Here is a 19698-nt window from a genome sequence, read left to right as displayed (position 1 = left end):
CTGCCTCTTCCTCCTCTCCAAGTTCGGCCATGTGGGTCATGCTGATGGCCTTACACTCTCCTTTTGGATTCTCTTCTGTATTGCTTGGAAGAGTACTAGGAGGGAGTTCAGTAACTTTCTTACTCAGCTGACCCACTTGTTCCTCCAAGTTTCTAATGGAGGACCTTATTTCAGTCATGAAACTTTGAGTGGTTTTGATTAGATCAGAGACCATGGTTGCTATGTCAGAGTAGCTCTACTGAGAATTCTCTGTCTATTACTGAGAAGATGATGGAAAGGGCCTGCCATTGCTAAACCTGTTTCTTCCACCATTATTGTTGTTGAAACCTTATTGAGGTCTCTGTTGATCCTTCCATGAGAGATTTGGATGATTTCTCCATGAAGGATTATAGGTGTTTCCATAGGGTTCTCCTATGTAATTCACCTCTTCCATTGATGGGTTCTCAGGATCATAAGCTTCTTCTTCAGATGAAGCGTCCTTAGTACTGTCTGGTGCAACTTGCATTCCAGATAGACTTTGAGAAATCATATTGACTTGCTGAGTCAATATTTTGTTTTGAGCCAATATGGCATTCAGAGTATCAATCTCAAAAACTCCTTTCTTCTGATTCGTCCCATTGTTCGCAGGATTCCTTTCAGAAGTGTACATGAATTGGTTATTTGCAACCATTTCAATGAGTTCTTGAGCTTCTGCAGGCGTCTTCTTCAGATGAAGAGATCCTCCAGCAGAGCTGTCCAATGACATCTTGGACAGTTCGGACAAACCATCATAGAAGATACCTATGATGCTCCATTCAGAAAGCATGTCAGAAGGACACTTTCTAATCAATTGTTTGTATCTTTCCCAAGCTTCATAGAGAGATTCACCTTCCTTCTGTCTGAAGGTTTAGACTTCCACTCTAAGCTTACTCAATTTTTGAGGTGGAAAGAACTTTGCCAAGAAGGCATAGACTAGCTTTTCCCAAGAGTTCAGGCTTTCTCAGGAGTAGGTGCAGTAAAGTCACCCAACACCTTCCTTGCATTGTTGGCATTGTTGTTGTTTTCGGCTGCCATGTCTTCTTCTTGTTTGAAGATTTCTATTAGGTCCTCTACAGAGTGTAGTGCTTTAGCTTCTCTTAGCTTTTGCTTCAAGGTCCTTTCAGGTTCAGGGTCAGCCTCAACAAGAATGCTTTTGTCTTTGCTCCTACTCATATGAAAGAGAAGAGAACAAGAAAATATGGAATCTTCTATGTCACAGTATAAAGATTCCTTGAGATGTCAGAGGAAAAGAAGAATAGAAGGAGGAGGTAGAAGAAGAAGAATTCAAACTTATCAAGAGAGATAGAGATCGAATTGTTGATAGTGGAGGAGTGTTAGTCCTTAAATAGAAGGATGTGAGAAGAGGGGAAGAATTTTCGAAAATAAATTAGAATGTGAGAAGAGGGGAAGAATTTTCGAAAATGAATTAAAAGATTTAGAAGAAATTTTGAAAATTTGAAGAATGATTTTCGAAAATTAAAGTTGGGTGATTTTTGAAAAAGATTTTGAAATTAGAAATCAAAAAGATTGAAAATTATTTGGAAAAAGATGTGATTAAGAAGATATGATTGAAGAGTTATGGTTTTAAAAGGATATGATTGAAAAGATATGATTGAGAAACAATTTAAAAACATTTGATTTTTAAAATTAATGACTTGGCTAACAAGAAATTTAAAGGATATGATTCAAACATTAAACCTTTCTTAACAGAAAAGGCAACATACTTGAAATGTTGAATCAAATCATTAATTGTTAGCAAGTATTTTTGAAAAATGGAAAGAAGTTGATTTTGAAAATATATGATTGAAAAGATATGATTTGAAAAAGATTTGATTTTGAAGGATTATGAAAAATTGAAAAAAAATTGAATTAAAAACAAAATCTTCCCTCTTGTATCATCCTAGCATTAAACGCCCAGAATGGTATCCATTCTGCGTTTAACGCCCAAAATGCTACCCTTTTGGGCGTTAAACGCCCAGCCAGGTACCCTGGCTGGCGTTTAAACGCCAGTTTTCCTTCTTCACTAGTCGTTTTGAACGCCCAGCTTTTTCTGTGTAATTCCTCTGCTGCATGCTCTGAATCTTCAATTCTCTATATTATTGACATGAAAAGACACAAATTAAAAATTTTTTTTGAATTTTTAATGATGAGGAATAATCAAAATGCCACTAAGATCAAATAAACAATGCATGCAAGACACCAAACTTAGAAGTTTGTATACTATTGACACTAACAAATTGAGAATGTATATGAGAAACAACAAAACACTCAAGACAAGAGAACTTAAAAAGCAGAGCAAGGAAATCATCAAGAACAACTTGAAGATCAATGAAGAACATAATGCATGTAATTTTCAAAAATTAGAAGAATAAAGATATGCAATTGACACTAAACTTAAAATTAGACACTAGACTCAAACAAGAAACATAAAAATATTTTTGATTTTAAGATTTTATAATTTTTTTTTGTGCTTTTTCAAAAATTGAGTGGAAAAGAAAAACAAGGGTTCAAAATTCTTAGTTAGAATTCCAGGAATCATTGCAATGCTAGTCTAAGACTCCGGTCCAGGAATTAGACATGGCTTCACAGCCAGCCAAGCTTTCAGTGAAAGCTCTGGTCCAAAACACTAGACATGGCCAATGGCCAGCCAAGCTTTAGTAGATCATTGCTCACAACAGCAAAATTGATAGAAATCAACAAGCTCTTATGATGATAAGTTGAAACCTCGGTCCAAAAGATTAGACATGGCTTCACAGCCAGCCATACTTCAACAAATCAACATGAAACTCTAGAATCCATTCTTAAAAGCTCTGAATAACAAAATAGAAATATTTTTTTGTATTTTTGAAAAATTTTTGAAAAGTAAAAAGCTTAAACATAAAATAAAATTACCTAATCTAAGCAACAAGATGAACCGTCAGCTGTCCAAACTCGAACAATCCCCGGCAACGGCGCCAAAAACTTGGTGCACGAAATTGTGATCATCAATGGTGCCTTCAACATGGTACGCTCAATTACAATCTCAACTCTTTATCACAACTTCGCACAACTAACCAGCAAGTGCACTGGGTTGTCCAAGTAATAAACCTTACACGAGTAAGGGTTGATTGATGAGAGAACTTTTCGTGTGGTATAGAATTTTTCTCAAATGAATGAATTCTCGTTGTAAGTATAGTTCTACACCAACAAAGAGTCCTCACATGCAAAAATATTGAGTTGTCACATGTACAAACCCCAATGAAAATTAACCGAAGTATTAAGACTCTAGGTCGTCTCACGAGGAATTGCAATGAAGTGTATGCTTATTGGCTATGAGGGGTATAGGGGGTTTTGGTTGATTAGAGGGGCAATAAAATAAAGAGGCAAGACAAGTAAATTGAGCAAGTAATTAAAGAAAGCAAGTAATAAAGAGAGACATTCATGGCAATGGATTGAGATCATAGGCTTTCTATCCTAGTCATGCATGATTAATTCATCTTATTTAGTCAACTCCAACAAATAGGGAGAAAGTCAAGTCCTAATCAACCCACTAACTAAGTTAGCAAAAGATTAGTGTCAATGGAAACAATACTAGCTAACAACTCTATATTACCAACATGAGTTGGGTTTTCATGACTCAAGATTGCCCAATTACTCTTTCCAAGCCAAGAATGCTCAAATTCTACTCTAACATCCTACCAAGCATATTGTCAAACACTTGGTAGGCATAAAAGGAAAGCATAGTAAAATTGCAAGGAATGTAAATCTACACTACTCGATTGCAATGAATTAAACAACAACAAATCCCAAATCAACAATAAAGGAATATAAATCGTAAATTGCATTAAATTGAAAATAGAAGAATAAAAATGCATCAACATAAAAGTAGAGAATTACATGAATGAGATACGAAATTAAAGAGAGAAAGAGTAGAGGAACAAGGAATTATAAAAGAAAAGTAAATCAAAGCATGAATAAAACCTAGATCTAAGATGGAAATTAACCTAACCTAATTCTAAGGAGAAGAGGGAGCTTCTCTCTCTAGAAACTAACCTACATGATGCTAAACCTACAATTAATTGCTTCCCCCTTGCTTGGACTTCAATTCTGCATGAAATACACTCAGAAACAAGTTGGAATTGGGCCTGGGCTGCTCAGAAATCGCCCCCAGTGTTTTGCCTTCAAGTGGGCCAAGTAATAGTATTGGCGCGCGCGCGCCATGTGCGCGTGCCCGTCGATTGGCAAATCCTCATCCGCGCGGAAGTGGTATATACACGTGCGCGTCCTTGTGGAAAACCACTTTTGCGCGTGCGCGCCTTGTACACGTGCGCGTCCATTGGTGCATTCCAAATCTTTGTTTCTTCATGCATTCTCCTCTTAGCATGTTGTTCTCTTCACTTCTTCCATCCAATACTTGTCTTATGGACCTGAAATTACTTAACAAACACATCAAGGCATCGAATGGAATTAAAATGTTAAAATTACGGATTTAAGGCCTAAAAAGCATGTTTTTACATTCAAGCACAATTCAAAGGAGAATTACGAAAAGTCAAACAAGATAAACAAGATAAACAAATAGGGAGAAAGTCAAACAAGATAATCAATCATCTCACAATGATAAACAAGAATTTATCTCATTACGTCAACTCTAACAAATAGGGAGAAAGTCTAACGAGACTAGCTAATCTCAATCCAAAAGTCCTAATCGACTTACTAATTAAACTAGCAAAAGATTAGCGTCAATGGAAATAATCTTCCGTAAGTCCTAATCAACTCACTAATTAAATTAGCAAAAGATTAGTGTCAATGGAAACAATACTAGCTAACAACTCTATATTACCAACATGAGTTGGGTTTTCATGACTCAAGATTGCCTAATTACTCTTTCCAAGCCAAGAATGCTCAAAATCTACTCTAACATCCAACCAAGCATTTTGTCAAACACTTGGTGGGCACAAAAGGAAAGCATAGTAAATGTGCAAGAATAATAAAATCCACCAACTACCAATAGCAAGAAAAGTAAAATCAATAACTCAAATCAACAATAAAAATAACATCAAACATAAAATTGCATTAAAGGAAAATTAAGATCCAACAAGGTTCATGAACATAAAAGCAACAAAATAAAAGAAATGAACAAGTAAAAACTAAAAGTGTAGAGATGTAATAACAGGAAATTAAAAGGAGAAACTAAATCAAAACAAGAATTAAAACTTCGATTCAAGAAGAATTAACTAAAACCACCCTAAAATCTAGAGAGAGGAGAGAGCCTCTCTCTCTAGAATTCTAACCTAAAACATGATAAAAACTAAACTATGACTAAGTGTGTTCATTCCCCCTTCAATCCTTGGCTTAAATAGCATCAGAAATGAGTTGGATTGGGCCCAAAATGAGCTGCAAAATCACTGGGGGCGATTTCATTAAAGTGGGCCACAGACAGCATCGGCGCGCTCACAAAGTGCGCGTGCGCGCCCCTGAACGTGAAGCAACATATGACAAAATTTATATCATTTCGAAGTCCCAGATGTTAGCTTTTCAACGCAATTGGAAACGTCTCATTTGGACCTCTGTAGCTCAAGTTATGGTCATTTGAGTGCCAGGTGGTCAGGGTTGACAGCTTTACGGTTCTTTCATTTCTTCATGAGTTCTCCCACTTGCATGCTTTTCTCCTCACTTCTTCCATCCACTACTTGCCTTATGAACCTGAATTCACTCAACAAACACATCAAGGCATCGAATGGAATTAAAGTGGATTGAAATCATCAATTTTAGGGCCTAAAAAGCATGTTTTCACATTTAAGCACAAATCTAGGGAGAATTCCAAAACCATGCTATTTCATTGAATAAATGTGAGAAAAGGTGATAAAATCCCCCAAAATAAGCACAAGATAAACCACAAAAATCGGAGTTTATCAAATCTCCCCACACTTAAACCAAGCATGTCCTCATGCTTAAACCACGAGTGAACAAAGGGTATCAACATTTATTCAATGTAAATGAACTATATGTAACCTAAACTATATGAATGCAACTAAATGCAAAATGATTCTACCTACTTGGTTAAAAATAAATCAATCCTCCAAGAGCATGTATAAATGGGTAGGGCTAGGATCATATGATGACTCATGAATCCTACCAATTCAAAAAATGAAGTTCAAGTAGACTTGCAAAGAAGAACGCTCATGAAAGCTGGGAATCATGGAGTTGAGCATCGAACCCTCACCAGAAGTGTTTGCACTCTAGTCGCTCAAGTGTATAGGGTCGATTCTCTCAATGCTCTCCTAATCATGCTTTCCAAGATTCATTTTTTATCTAACAATCAACATTTATTTCATGCATGCATACAACTATCATGAGGACTTTTCATAGGTTGTAATGGGGCTAGGGTTAAGGTAAGGATGTATATTTGGTCAAGTGGACTTGAAATTTGAATCTTTGATTACCTTAAACTTCCCACCTAACCTGTATAGCAACCTATACAATTTAAGCTATCCTAACTATCCATTTTTCACTTTTTCACATACTCATGCATTTTCTTTTTTATTACAACTCATATGCATTGATCTTTATTAAGCTTCACTTTGCTTTGGGGCATTTTGTCCCCTTTTTATTTCTTTTCTTTTCTTTTTCTTTTCTTCTATTTTTTTCTTTTTCTTTTTCTTTTTCTTTTTTTTCTTTCAAACTATATACAAGAACATCAATGCATAAGGTCTATACATTTTATCAATACATGAGTATGTACCCAATTCCCAATTTTTTACAACAAAAACACAAAACTACCCTTTTATTCACCCAATGTTCCAAGACTTCCCACACTTGAATGATACACACACACCCTAGCCTAAGCTAATCAAAGATCCAAATAAAGGACATTTATTATTTTTCGCTTTAAGGCTTGTAATGTGCTAAATTAAGAACAAATGGGTTAATCATAGGCTCAAATTGGCTAACAATGGATGATAAGAGGTAAGGCTATTTGGGTAAGTGAGCTAATGAAACAATGGCCTCAATCATATAAATGCATGAATACACAAAATAATGGACATAGAGAATCAAACAAATCAGAGATTACAATCATAGAAAGAGGATAATGCACACAAGAAGGAAGAATAAGTGGTTATAAGATGTAACCATGCAGTTAGGCTCAAATCTCACAAGCTTGTGTTCTTAGCTCAAAAACCATGTTCCAAAATAAATTCTTTCAAGCAAGTTCAATAAAAAAAATTTTCCAAATTGGTAGGTTGCCCTAAAACTATAATTTCTTGGAAGGAAATCATCACCATAACCAAGTAGTCCTAACATAAAAAGAAATGGTGAAATATGTACAAGTTCTAACTAGCATGCAACCTATCATGCGATGCGACAACTAACTAACAAAGACAAAAATTGAAAAAAATTGGTGTTGAAAAATGAAATTGTTACCCATGGAGATCGGTCGGACGACCTCCCCACACTTAGAAATTTGCACCGTCCTCGGTGCATGCAAAGAAGAGCAAGGTGGACGGGTGATGCCAGGGCATCTAGGCCAGTTTCACTGACCTTTTCTTTACTGTTTTAGGGTAGTTTCATGCATTTTCCTAGTAAACAAGGCAAGTTTTGGGTGAAAATACACTTACACCTTCATTTAAGCAACTATTGTGAATTTTTGCATGATTTCATGAGATTTTGCCAAAATTGCATGATAATTTAATGATGCAAAATCTCATGACTTTGGCTAGAGCTTTGATGCACTTTAATTGCTTGATTTCAGGACAGATGAAGCATGGAAGAATCACGTTAGCATTCACGTTAACTTAGTTAACGTGACTACTAACGTGGGATGGCAAATAGCTTGCAACGTTAATGAGAAAAGTGATCACCAATAACACCTGTGAAGCCATTCATAGCCTACGTTAAGAGCCATGTTAACTAAGTTAACGTGGTACTTAACGTAGAAGAAAAAGAGGACTCCACGTTAATGAGAAACGTGAACTCCAATAATGTTTCTCCTCAACGTTAGTGGTAAAAGTGAACGCCACTAAAGTTGGGAAACTAGGCAATGCTCCACGTTAAGAGTCACGTTAACTAAGTTAACGTGAACTCTAACGTGGAAGAGGATCAACAATGCCAACATTAGTGACATTCACTTTTGTCACTAACGTTGGATCATTAGCATTGCCTACGTTAACTCTCACGTTAAGATTGTTAATGTGGAAGTTAACCTGGAGTGGGGTTCAAAGAGCCAACGTTAGTGACACTCACTTTTGTCACTAACGTTGGGAGAGGGCTTCATTACTACGTTAAGAGCCACGTTAACTTAGTTAACGTGGGTTCTAACGTAGGGGCTTAAGGCAATTGGAGCGTTAGTGACAAAGGTGAGTTTCACTAACGCTCTCGAAGGTGATAGATGCCCACGTTAAAGAGCTACGTTAGCTAAGCTAACGTGAGACCTAACGTAGGGGGGCAAGAGGCAAGCAACGTTAATGGGAAAAGTGATTCCCATTAACGTTTGCAAAAAGGGGCACAAGCCAACGTTAATGGGAAAAGTGAGTCCCATTAACGTTGGCCAAGAATTGAGAAGGAACGTTAGAAGTCACGTTAAGACTTCTAACGTTGATAATAACATGGGCATATAAAGGTGGAACGTTAGTGGAAAAGGTGAATGCCACTAACGTTCTCGCACCCAGAAATGTATTCCACGTTAATCTCACTAAATGCCAAAGCCTAATTCATAATTCTCTGCAAGCTGGGCCCACTAAAGATGAGAATTGCTTCAACTCAAGGTCCAAAGCCCACATCCAAGACTTGAAGAACTCACTAGAAGATCATGAAGAGTAGTATATATAGGAGTAGTTTTGAACTAGAAGGGAGCTTTTGGGACTTTTGGGAACTACTCTCTGCATATTTTACTATACTTATAGCATGGATTATTCTTTTCTGCCAATTTTGAGTCCTAGAGCTATGAACAACTAAACCCCTTTCATTGGGTTAGGGAGCTCTGTTGTAATTTGATGGATCAATATTAGTTTCCATTCTTCTTCTTCTATCTTTTCTCTTGATTTTACTAGAAAGCTTTCAATCTTAATTTCATTGGTTAGTTTTCTTGGAAAAGAAACTCTCCATAATTGGATCTCTTCGGAACCTTGGAAGAGGAATGAAGAGATCATGCTAGAAATGCTTTCTCATGCTGGACCAATGTGGGTTTGGATGGATATGTGACTATAATCCTACCAATACTTGATTTGGGAAATGTATGTGGTATAATTAGTGATCATACTTCATCTCTTCTCATGAGCAATTGACCAAGAAATTGGCTATTGATCAAGATTTGAGAGATTGGATTACCAAGGAATTGGAATCCAATCACTTAAGATTGCCAAGGAGATCAATGAATGCATTGATTGAGGAAGAGATGAGAATGAATTTGATCCGGAGAATTACAACATCTCCTAAACCCAATGATCTCCCCATTTCTGATCTTACCCATTCTCTTTAGTTTCTGTCATTTACTTTTATGAGCATTACCCAATTCCCCATTTAAGATTCTACACTTTAATTTCTGCTATTTAATTTCTAGTCATTTAAATTTCTGCATCTCAATCTCAATTCTGTTTAGCTCAACTAGCATATTCTTCTAACTAAAGTTGCTTGACCAGTCAATCCTTGTGGGATTCGACCTCACTCTATAGTGAGTTTTACTTGACGATAATTCGGTATACTTGCCGAAGGGATATTTGTTGAGAGACAAGTTTCCACGCATCAAGTTTATGGCACCGTTGCCGGGGATTGATTTTGAATCAACAATGATTAAGCTAGAAGATCACTAGATTGAGCATTTTTTTTATTATTTTTGTTATTCTTTTCTGTATTCAGTAATTTACCTTAGTTTGTTTTTAATTTCCTCCTCATTCCCTTTACCCTCTCTATTTTCTGTTCTCTTTTTCTTAGTTTATCATAATTCAGCTCACTAACCCACTAACTGTTTGATAAATTGCATCACTCACACTAACAATCATTCTAACCAAAAATAGTCTTCACTATATCTCCTATTGTGCATTCTGTTTGTTGTATGACAGGGAGAAGAGAAGGAATCTCAATATCCTTTGATTCAGAACCTGAGAGAACCCTTTGGAGATGAAAAAGTGAGGCAAGAGGAAAAAGAATTATTGGTGCTGAGGAAGAGGAAGAGTATTTTGAACCCAACATTGAAGAGAATTTGGAGAACAATCATGAAGAAGAAGCTCATAATCATGCCAGAGAAGGCCATGCAAACCGGACTGGGCACGAAAGGAGGGTCTTAGGATCCTATATCAATCCTAATCCAGGAAACTGTGGAAGCAGCATTCAGAAATCCACCATACATGCCAACAATTTCGAGCTAAAACCTCAGCTCATCACTTTGGTGCAAAATAATTGCTCATTTGGAGGAGGTGCTCAAGAAGACCCTAACCAACACTTGACCATGGTGGGGTGTCTCCCACCTAGCACTTTTGTTTATTGTCCTTAAGTTGGACATTTGGGAAGCTCTTTATCATGGTGGCTTATGCTTGTACTCATCCTTGAATCTCCAAGGATCATTGTTCTTCAAATGGTTGATTGAAATTCCAACCAAATTCACCATCCTTGGGCAAAGTTCTACCTAAGAAATGAGCTCCCATAGTTGGTTGACATGCTTCGATCCAGGATCCCACATCTTATTCTCACACCCATTTTCTAGTTGATTGTCATGATTCTTCCATCCGGGTGGTTGTGACATAGAATTCTCTTGAGCATACCAAGCCTTCCTCCTAAACCAACACAAGGTAGCATGCATCCAATCATAATTCCCACATTTTGAAGCTTTGACCACAATGAGCTTAATTCCAAACTTTCAACCACTACACAACCCCTTTCTACTCTTGATCTCACAAAGAGCCCTAAGTTGCATCCGTTTCAATCAAACCATATTCAAGTGAGAAGGTGAAGCTTGAGGGTAGGACTTTTATCCACTTGAACGGTGTGTTGGATGGTGACTTGGGGAGGGGGACCTCCCCACACTTGGACAATGCAAGGTCTACTTCCTTAAGCTCTTCTTTAGTTGTTTCCACCTCTTTGCAAGCTTTTTCAATTTCAACCTTTTGAAAATGCTCTTCACATTCAATCACTTCCTCACCAACTCCTTCTGGCTCTTCTCCACTCCTCATGTTATAACTTGGAGGTAATGTGGAACTTATCTCAACATCCACCTCAATTTCAAGAGGAGAAGATTCCTTAAGTGCCCAAGGATCATGTATTGGTGTGGGATCATCTTTAAGAGGAAGATTTGTTGCTTGCTCACCTTCTTCCAATTCTTCATCATTCATTATATGCCTAGGAGGTTACACACCCTCCTTAACATCGCCTTCAAGCTCAATGGAAGAGGGTTCAACAACTTCTACAAAATCATCAACAATGTTACTTGGTGTGGAAGTGTTCTCAAACATGGAATCCACCTCTTGTTCAACTTCCTCTAACTCTTCAACCACTTCTTATTCTTCAACAATCTCTCCATCCTCCACTTGTTGCAAGACATACCCCATCTCCTTTTCCTCATGTTGAGATTCTAAAATCTCCTTCATGCTCCTTTCTTCGGTTGATTTCTCACACTCATCCGTGGAGATGCTTTGCGTGTTGCATGAGTCCCGTGAGTCCAAGTTGGCTTTAATGTTGGCAAGGTTAGCCTCAATAGCCTCATAATTCCTCCTTTGGGCTTCCTCTTGCTCCTTTTGATGAATTATTGCTTGAAGCCGATCCATTTCTTCCTTGAGACGATCCATTGACTCTTGGATGGATAGATGTGGGTGTTATTCCTTGGAGGGTTGTGGTGGAAAGGGAAATTCATTATGTGGTTGAAAGTTATCATACATGGGAGGTGATTCATCTTGGTAAGGATAGTGAGGTGGTGGTTCTTGGTAGTGATCATCATAGGGTTGCGGTGGTTCTAAAGGTTCTTGCTCATAACGGTTATAAGAATGTGGTATGGATGATTGGTCATATGATGGATATGGATCATAGGAAGATGTTTGGTATGGAAAGGCTTGTGAGTATGTTTGAGGTTCATGTTGAGGATAAGAATCGTGAGCATATGGTAGTGGTGCTTGATTATCACAAAAGGAGTCACCATAGCCATTGAATTGACATGTATTAGGATGGTAATTATACCTATACGTATCCGGAGGTTGTTGCCAATAGGAGTGATCAATTCCTTGAGGCTCCCCCCATCTTTGTTGATTCCATCCATAATGAGTGTCATCATTGAAGTTCACATTTCCTACAACACAATTAGAACCAAACTCATAGCCAAGGTGAGAATTCATAGTGGAAAAGCAAAATAAAACTAACAAAAACTAGCAAAAAAAGAAAAAAGCAAGATATTCATACTATTCACATATATACAATAACCAATAACACAACACCATTGCAACTCCCCGGCAACGGAGCCATTTTGATTTAAGAAAAATTGTCGTGGTATAGAATTTCCTCAACTGAATGAATTCTCGTTGCAAGTATAGTTCTACACCAACAAACAATCCTCCCAATCAAAAATATTGGTTGTCACATGTACAAACCCCAATGAAAATTAACCGAAGTATTAAGACTCGGGTCGTCTCACAAGAAATTGCAATGAAGTGCTTAATTATTGGCTATGGGGATCAAGGGGTTTGATTTGATATTGGGCAAGGAAATGTAAAAGCAAGAAAGTAAATGATACGAAAAGTAAATAAAATAAGCAATTAAAGGAAGCAATTAAAGAAAGAGAGACATTCATGGCAATGAATTGAGATCATAGGCTTTCTATCCTAGTCATGCATGATTAATTCATCTTATTTAGTCAACTCCAACAAATAGAGAGAAAATCAAACAAGATAATCAATCATATCACAATGATAAATAAGAATTTATCTCATTACGTCAACTCTAACAAATAAGGAGAAAGTCTAACGAGACTAGCTAATCTCAATCCAAAAGTCCTAATCGACTTACTAATTAAACTAGCAAAAGATTAGCGTCAATGGAAATAATCTTCCATAAGTCCTAATCAACTCACTAATTAAATTAGCAAAAGATAAGCGTCAATGGAAACTATACTAGCTAACAACTCTATATTACCAACATGAGTTGGGTTTTTATGACTCAAGATTGCCTAATTACTCTTTCCAAGCCAAGAATGCTCAAATCTACTCTAACATCCAACTAAGCATTTTGTCAAACAATTGGTGGGCAGAAAAGGAAAGCATAGTAAATGTGCAAGAATAATAAAATCTACCAACTACCAATAGCAAGAAAAGTAAAATCAATAACACAAATCAACAACAAAAATAACATCAAACAATTACATTAAAGGAAAATTAAGATCCAACAAGGTTCATGAACATAAAAGCAACAAAATAAAAGAAATGAACAAGTAAAAACTAGAAGAGTAGAGATGTAGTAACAAAAAATTAAAAGGAGAAACTAAATCAAAACAAGAATTAAAACTTGGATTCAAGAAGAATTAACTAAAACTACCCTAAAATCTAGAGAGAGGAGAGAGCCTCTCTCTCTAGAATTCTAACCTAAAACATGATAAAAACTAAACTATGACTAAGTGTGTTCATTCCCCCTTCAATCCTTGGCTTAAATAGCATCAGAAATGAGTTGGATTGGGCCCAAAATGAGCTGCAAAATCACTGGGGGCGATTTCATTAAAGTGGGCCACGGACAGCATCGGCGCGCGCGAAAAGTGCGCGTACGCGCCCCTGAACGCGAAGCAACATATGGCAAAATTTATATCATTTCGAAGCCCCGGATGTTAGCTTTCCAACGCAACTGAAACCGCCTCATTTGAATCTCTATAGCTCAAGTTATGGTCGTTTGAGTGCTAGGAGGTCAGGCTTGATAGCTTTATGGTTCCTTCGTTTCTTCATGAGTTCTCCCACTTGCATGCTTTTGTCCTCACTTTTTCCATCCACTACTTGCCTTATGAACCTAAATTCACTCAATAAACACATCAAGGCATCGAATGGAATTAAAGTGGAGTGAAATCATCAATTTTAGGGCCTAAAAAGCATGTTTTCACATTTAAGCACAAATTTAGGGAGAATTCCAAAACCATGCTATTTCATTGAATAAATGTGGGAAAAGGTGATAAACTCTCCCAGAACAAGCACAAGATAAACCACAAAATCGGGGTTTATCATCGATCCCACGGAGATTGTTGGTATGGAGCAAGCTATGGTCATCTTGTAAATCTCAGTCAGGCGGATTCAAATGGTTTTGGAGGATTAATGATTAAAAGATAAATAAAACATAAAATAAAGATAGAGATACTTATGTAATTCATTGGTGAGAATTTCAGATAAGCGTATGGAGATGCTTTGTCCCTTCCGTCTCTCTGCTTTCCTACTGTCTTCATCCAATCCTTCTTACTCCTTTCCATGGCAAGCTGTATGTTGGGCATCACCGTTGTCAATGGCTACAGTCCCGTCCTCTCAGTGAAAATGTTCAATGCGCTCTGTCACAGCACGGCTATTCATCTGTCGGTTCTCGATCATGTCGGAATAGAATCTAGTGATTCTTTTGCGTCTGTTACTAACGCCCCACAATCCCGAGTTTGAAGTTCGTCACAGTCATTCAATCCCTGAATCCTACTCAGAATTCCATAAACAAGGTTTAGACCTTCCGGATTCTCAAGAATGGCCGCCAATGGATTCTAGCTTATACCACGAAGATTCTGATTAAGGAATCCAAGAGATATCCACTCAATCTAAGGTAGAACGGAGGTGGTTGTCAGGCACACGTTCATAGGTGAGAATGATGATGAGTGTCACGGATCATCACATTCATCAAGTTGAGGAACAAGTGATATCTTAGAACAAGAATAAGCTGAATTGAATAGAAGAACAATAGTAATTGCATTAATACTCGAGGTACAGCAGAGCTCCACACCTTAATCTATGGTGTGTAGAAACTCTACCGTTGAAAATACATAAGAACAAGGTCTAGGCATGGCCGAATGGCCAGCCTCCCAAAGAGGGTTCAATCATAAAAACATGATCAAAAGATGATCCGAAGATTGAAAGATTCCCCCCTAATACAATAGCAAAAGGTCCTATTTATAGAGAACTAGTAGCCTAGGGTTTACAGAAATGAGTACATGAGGTAAAAACCACTTCTGGGCCCACTTTGTGTGTGCTTGGGCTGAGCATTGAAGCTTCCATGTGTAGAGACTTTTCTTGGAGTTAAACGCCAGCTTTTGTGCCAGTTTGGGCGTTTAACTCCCACTTTTGTGCCAGTTCCGGCGTTTAACGCCGGGAATTCTGAAGCTGAATTAGAACGCCTGTTTGGGCCATCAAATCTCGGAAAAAGTATGGACTCTTATATATTGCTGGAAATCCCTGGATGTCTACTTTCCAACGCAATTGAGAGTGCACCAATTGGGTTTCTGTAACTCCAGAAAATCCACTTTGAGTGCAGGCAGGTCAGAATCCAACAGCATCTGCAGCCCTTTTCAGTCTCTGAATCAACTTTTTGCTCAGGTCCCTCAATTTCAGCCAGAAAATACCCGAAATCACGGAAAAACACACAAACTCATAGTATAGTCCAGAAAAGTGAATTTTAAATAAAAACTAATAAAAATATAATAAAAACTAACTAAAACATACTAAAAGCATACTAAAAACAATGCCAAAAAGCGTATAAATTATGCGCTCATCACAACACCAAACTTAAATTGTTGCTTGTCCTCAAGCAACTGAAAATCAATAGGATAAAAAGAACAGAATATACAATAAATTCCAAAAATATCTATGAAGATCAGTATTATTTAGATGAACGGGGCTTTTAGCTTTTTGCCTCTGAACAGTTTTGGCATCTCACTTTATCCTTTGAAGTTCAGAATGATTGGCTTCTATAGGAACTCAGAATCCGGATAGTGTTATTGATTCTCCTAGTTAAGTATGATGATTCTTGAACACATCTACTTTATGAGTCTTGGCCATGGCCCAAAGCACTCTGTTTTCCAGTATTACCACCGGATACATCCATGCCACAGACACATAACTGGGTGAACCTTTTCAGATTGTGACTCAGCTTTGCTAAAGTCCCCAATTAGAGGTGTCTAGGGTTCTTAGGCACACTCTTTTTGCTTTGGATCACGACTTTAACCGCTCAGTCTCAAGTTTTCACTTGACACCTTCACGCCACAAGCACGTGGTTAGGGACAGCTTGGTTTAGCCGCTTAGGCCAGGATGTTATTCCTGTAGGCCCTCCTATCCACTGATGCTCAAAGCCTTGGATCCTTTTTATTATCCTTGCCTTTTGGTTTAAAGGGCTATTGGCTTTTTCTGCTTGCTCTCTTTGTTTTTTTTTTGTGTATTCACTGCTTTTTCTTGCTTCAAGAATCATTTTTATGATTTTTCAGATCCTTAGTAACATGTCTCCTTTTTCATCATTCTTTCAAGAGCTAACAATTTTAACATTCATGAACAACAAATTCAAAAGACATATGCACTGTTCAAGCACACATTCAGAAATCAAAAGTATTGCCACCACATCAATATAATTAATCTGTTATAAAATTCAAAATTCATGCAATTCTTCTCTTTTTCAATTAAGAACATTTTTCATTTAAGAAAGGTGATGGATTCATAGGACATTCATAACTTTAAGGCATAGACACTAAGACACTAATGATCATAAGACACAAACATAAATAAAACATAAAGCATAATTTTCGAAAAACAGAAAAATAAAGAACAGGGAGATTAAAGAACGGGTCCACTTTAGTGATGGTGGCTTGTTCTTCCTCTTGAAGATCTTATGGAGTGCTTGAGCTCCTCAATGTCTCTTCCTTGCCTTTGTTGCTCCTCTCTCATGATTCTTTGATCTTCTCTAATTTCATGGAGGAGGATGGAATGTTCTTGGTGCTCCACCCTTAGTTGTCCCATGTTGGAACTCAATTCTCCTAGGGAGGTGTTGATTTTCTACCAATAGTTTTGTGGAGGAAAGTGCATCCCATGAGGCATTTCAGGGATTTCATGATGAGGAATTTCCTCATGACCATGAGTGGGATCTCTTGTTTGCTCCATCCTCTTCTTAGTGATGGGCTTGTCCTCATCAATGAGGATGTCTCCTTCTATGTTAATTCCAACTGAATTACAGAGGTGACAAATGAGATGAGGGAAGGCTAACCTTGCCAAGGTAGAGGACTTGTCTGCCACCTTATAAAGTTTTTAGGGTATAACCTCATGAACTTCTACTTCCTCTCCAATCATGATGCTATCAATCATGATGGCCCGGTCTATAGTAACTTCGGACCGGTTGCTAGTGGGAATGATTGAGCGTTGGATAAACTCCAACCATCCCCTAGCCACGGGCTTGAGGTCATGCCTTCTCAGTTGAACCGGCTTTCCTCTTGAATCTCTCTTCCATTGAGCGCCCTCTTCACAAATGTCTATAAGGACTTGGCCCTATTCCAGCTATTATCCACCTAATAACCCAGCCACTAACCAAAATAACCATCATCCATTGTCAACATTTCATAACCAACCACAAATACCACAAGATACTCAAAGGATCTCCAACTTGGAGATACTGATGAAAAAGATGATGAAACAGCAGGAACGAACAAGCAAGATTCATGAAGCTTCAATGAGAAACCTAGAGAGGCAAATTGGACAATTGTCCATGCAAGCTATAATTTGAAAGGCCAACAAGCTCACTCCCAAGTGATACCATTCCAAATCCTAAAGAAGAATGTAAAGCTATTCAATTAAGGAGTGGAAGAACCTTGGTGAAAAACAAGGAAACAGACAAGAAGCTTATAGGCAATGACAAAAGGCCAACTGAGGAAGATGAAGCTGTACTAAACAAGAAGGAACTAGAGAAGCTTAAAGAAAAGAATGACCAGCTACAAAATTCAAGGAAAGGGAAGCAAGTAATAGAAGAACCATCTCAAGAACAAAGGCAAGAAGTGAAAGCTCACACACCTCCCTTGCCATACCCTCAAAGGTTCAACAAGGAGATCAAGGATCAACACTTTCCCAAATTCCTTGAAGTCTTCAAGAAGTTGGAGATTAATATCCCCCTGGCTGAAGCATTAGAGTAGATGCCTCTATATGCAAAGTTCTTGAAAGAGCTTATAAATAAAAAAAGAAATTAGCATGAGAAGGAAACCACTATGCTCACGGAAGAATGCAGTGCTGTGATTCAAAGGGGTATTCCACCAAAGCTCAAGGACCCTGTGACGTAGCGGAAATTGGCGAGTTAAGAATTTATTAATAGAAATACGTTGCAAGTACAGTCCTTAACCAGCCAGAAATCCACTTATCAATTTAAAAGGGTTGTCACAATATTAAAATTAAAATACTGGGAGTATGAATCCCAGGTTGTCTCCCAACGAGTTGCAGAGAAATGTGCTATTTTATCAATCAGATGTTTTCAAAAAATGGTTGAGTTGATAACAGGAAATTAAATTAGGGAATTTAATTAATCTTAAATAAAAGCCTTGACTGGAAGTAGATTAGTTGGAAACCCTATTCTTGTTGAAGTACTCTCAAGATTAATTAATAATTGGAAGTTGCTCTGCTTAGTTATCCCTTACTAGGTAAAGGAAAGTCAAGCAAGTTGAAAAGCTGTTTCTAATCACAAGTCCTAATCCTCTCCCTTGGGGAGGACTAGTATCAATTATTAGAGGTTGATCCAACAATAATTCCAATTATAATTTCTCTCTTGAGTAATTCAACTCAAGGTTTCTTTTCAATCATATCCCAATCAAGTTATGGAACTACTCATTCATCATAATTATAAACATCACAGAATTAATGGGGAAAATGAAAGAAGACATGATAAATAATAAAGAAAAGAATTAATTGAAAATAAAAATAGTCTATATTAATGACTTGTAAAAATAATCCAATGTCAACTCTAGGAGAATTAAGAATATGGAATAATAAATGAAAAGTGATTGGTAGAATATAATGACTAGTATCGGAGGTAGACTCTTCTCAAAAGCTAAAGCCAAAATCTTCAAAATCCTAACTATGAATGTTCAAGTGAGTAAAACCTAGGGGAGGAGCAATTTCAAATCTAAAACTAAAAATTGTGTGGAATCAGTGTTGTTTCCTATTTCTGCATGTTCCCTGGCTCTAGTCTGTGTTTTTGGGCCGAAAACTGGGTTGAAATCTGGCCCAGAAACACTGCCAAAGACTTCTGAGATTCTTCAGACCGCGCACGTCACGCGGTCGTGTCATTCATGCGGACGTGTCATTCGGCGTTTCACTTTTCTACGCGGGCGCGTTGTCCATGCCTCCACGTCGCTTATGCTTTTCCAATCCGCGCGGTCGCGTGAGCCATGCGGCCGCGTTACTGCGATTTCCTCTCTTTCGCGCGGTCGCATGTGTCATGTGGCCGCGTCACTTCTCGCTGGTCATCTCCTCAATTTCTTGTATTCCTTCCATTTTTGCAAGCTTCCTTTCCAATCTCCCACTCATTCATGCCCTATAAAGCCTGAAACACTTAACACACAAATCACGGCATCGAATGGAATAAAGGAGAATCAAAATACCTAGTTAAAAGTCTCTAGGAAGTAAGTTTTCAATCATGTAATAATTTTAGGAAGGAAATATAAATGCATGCTAATTATATGAATAAGTGGGTAAAGATCATGATAAAACCACACAATTAAACACATTGTAAACCATAAAATAGTGGTTTATCAACCTC

The 19698-nt window shown here is 37.6% G+C and overlaps 1 non-coding gene across 1 annotated transcript; it reads left to right on the top strand.

Moving 5' to 3' along the window:
* Positions 1–799: 799 nt before the first annotated feature.
* On the top strand, positions 800–907 carry LOC127742306 (small nucleolar RNA R71). The gene has a single exon (XR_008003494.1). It is a non-coding gene; the product is annotated as a small nucleolar RNA R71 (small nucleolar RNA).
* The last annotated feature ends 18791 nt before the right edge of the window (positions 908–19698 follow it).

Source organism: Arachis duranensis, chromosome 9 (genome assembly GCF_000817695.3).
Source record: "Arachis duranensis cultivar V14167 chromosome 9, aradu.V14167.gnm2.J7QH, whole genome shotgun sequence".
Classification (NCBI taxonomy): Eukaryota; Viridiplantae; Streptophyta; class Magnoliopsida; order Fabales; family Fabaceae; genus Arachis; species Arachis duranensis.
The sequence above is the reverse complement of the archived record's forward strand: the minus strand, read 5'-3'. Positions and strand labels throughout refer to the sequence as shown.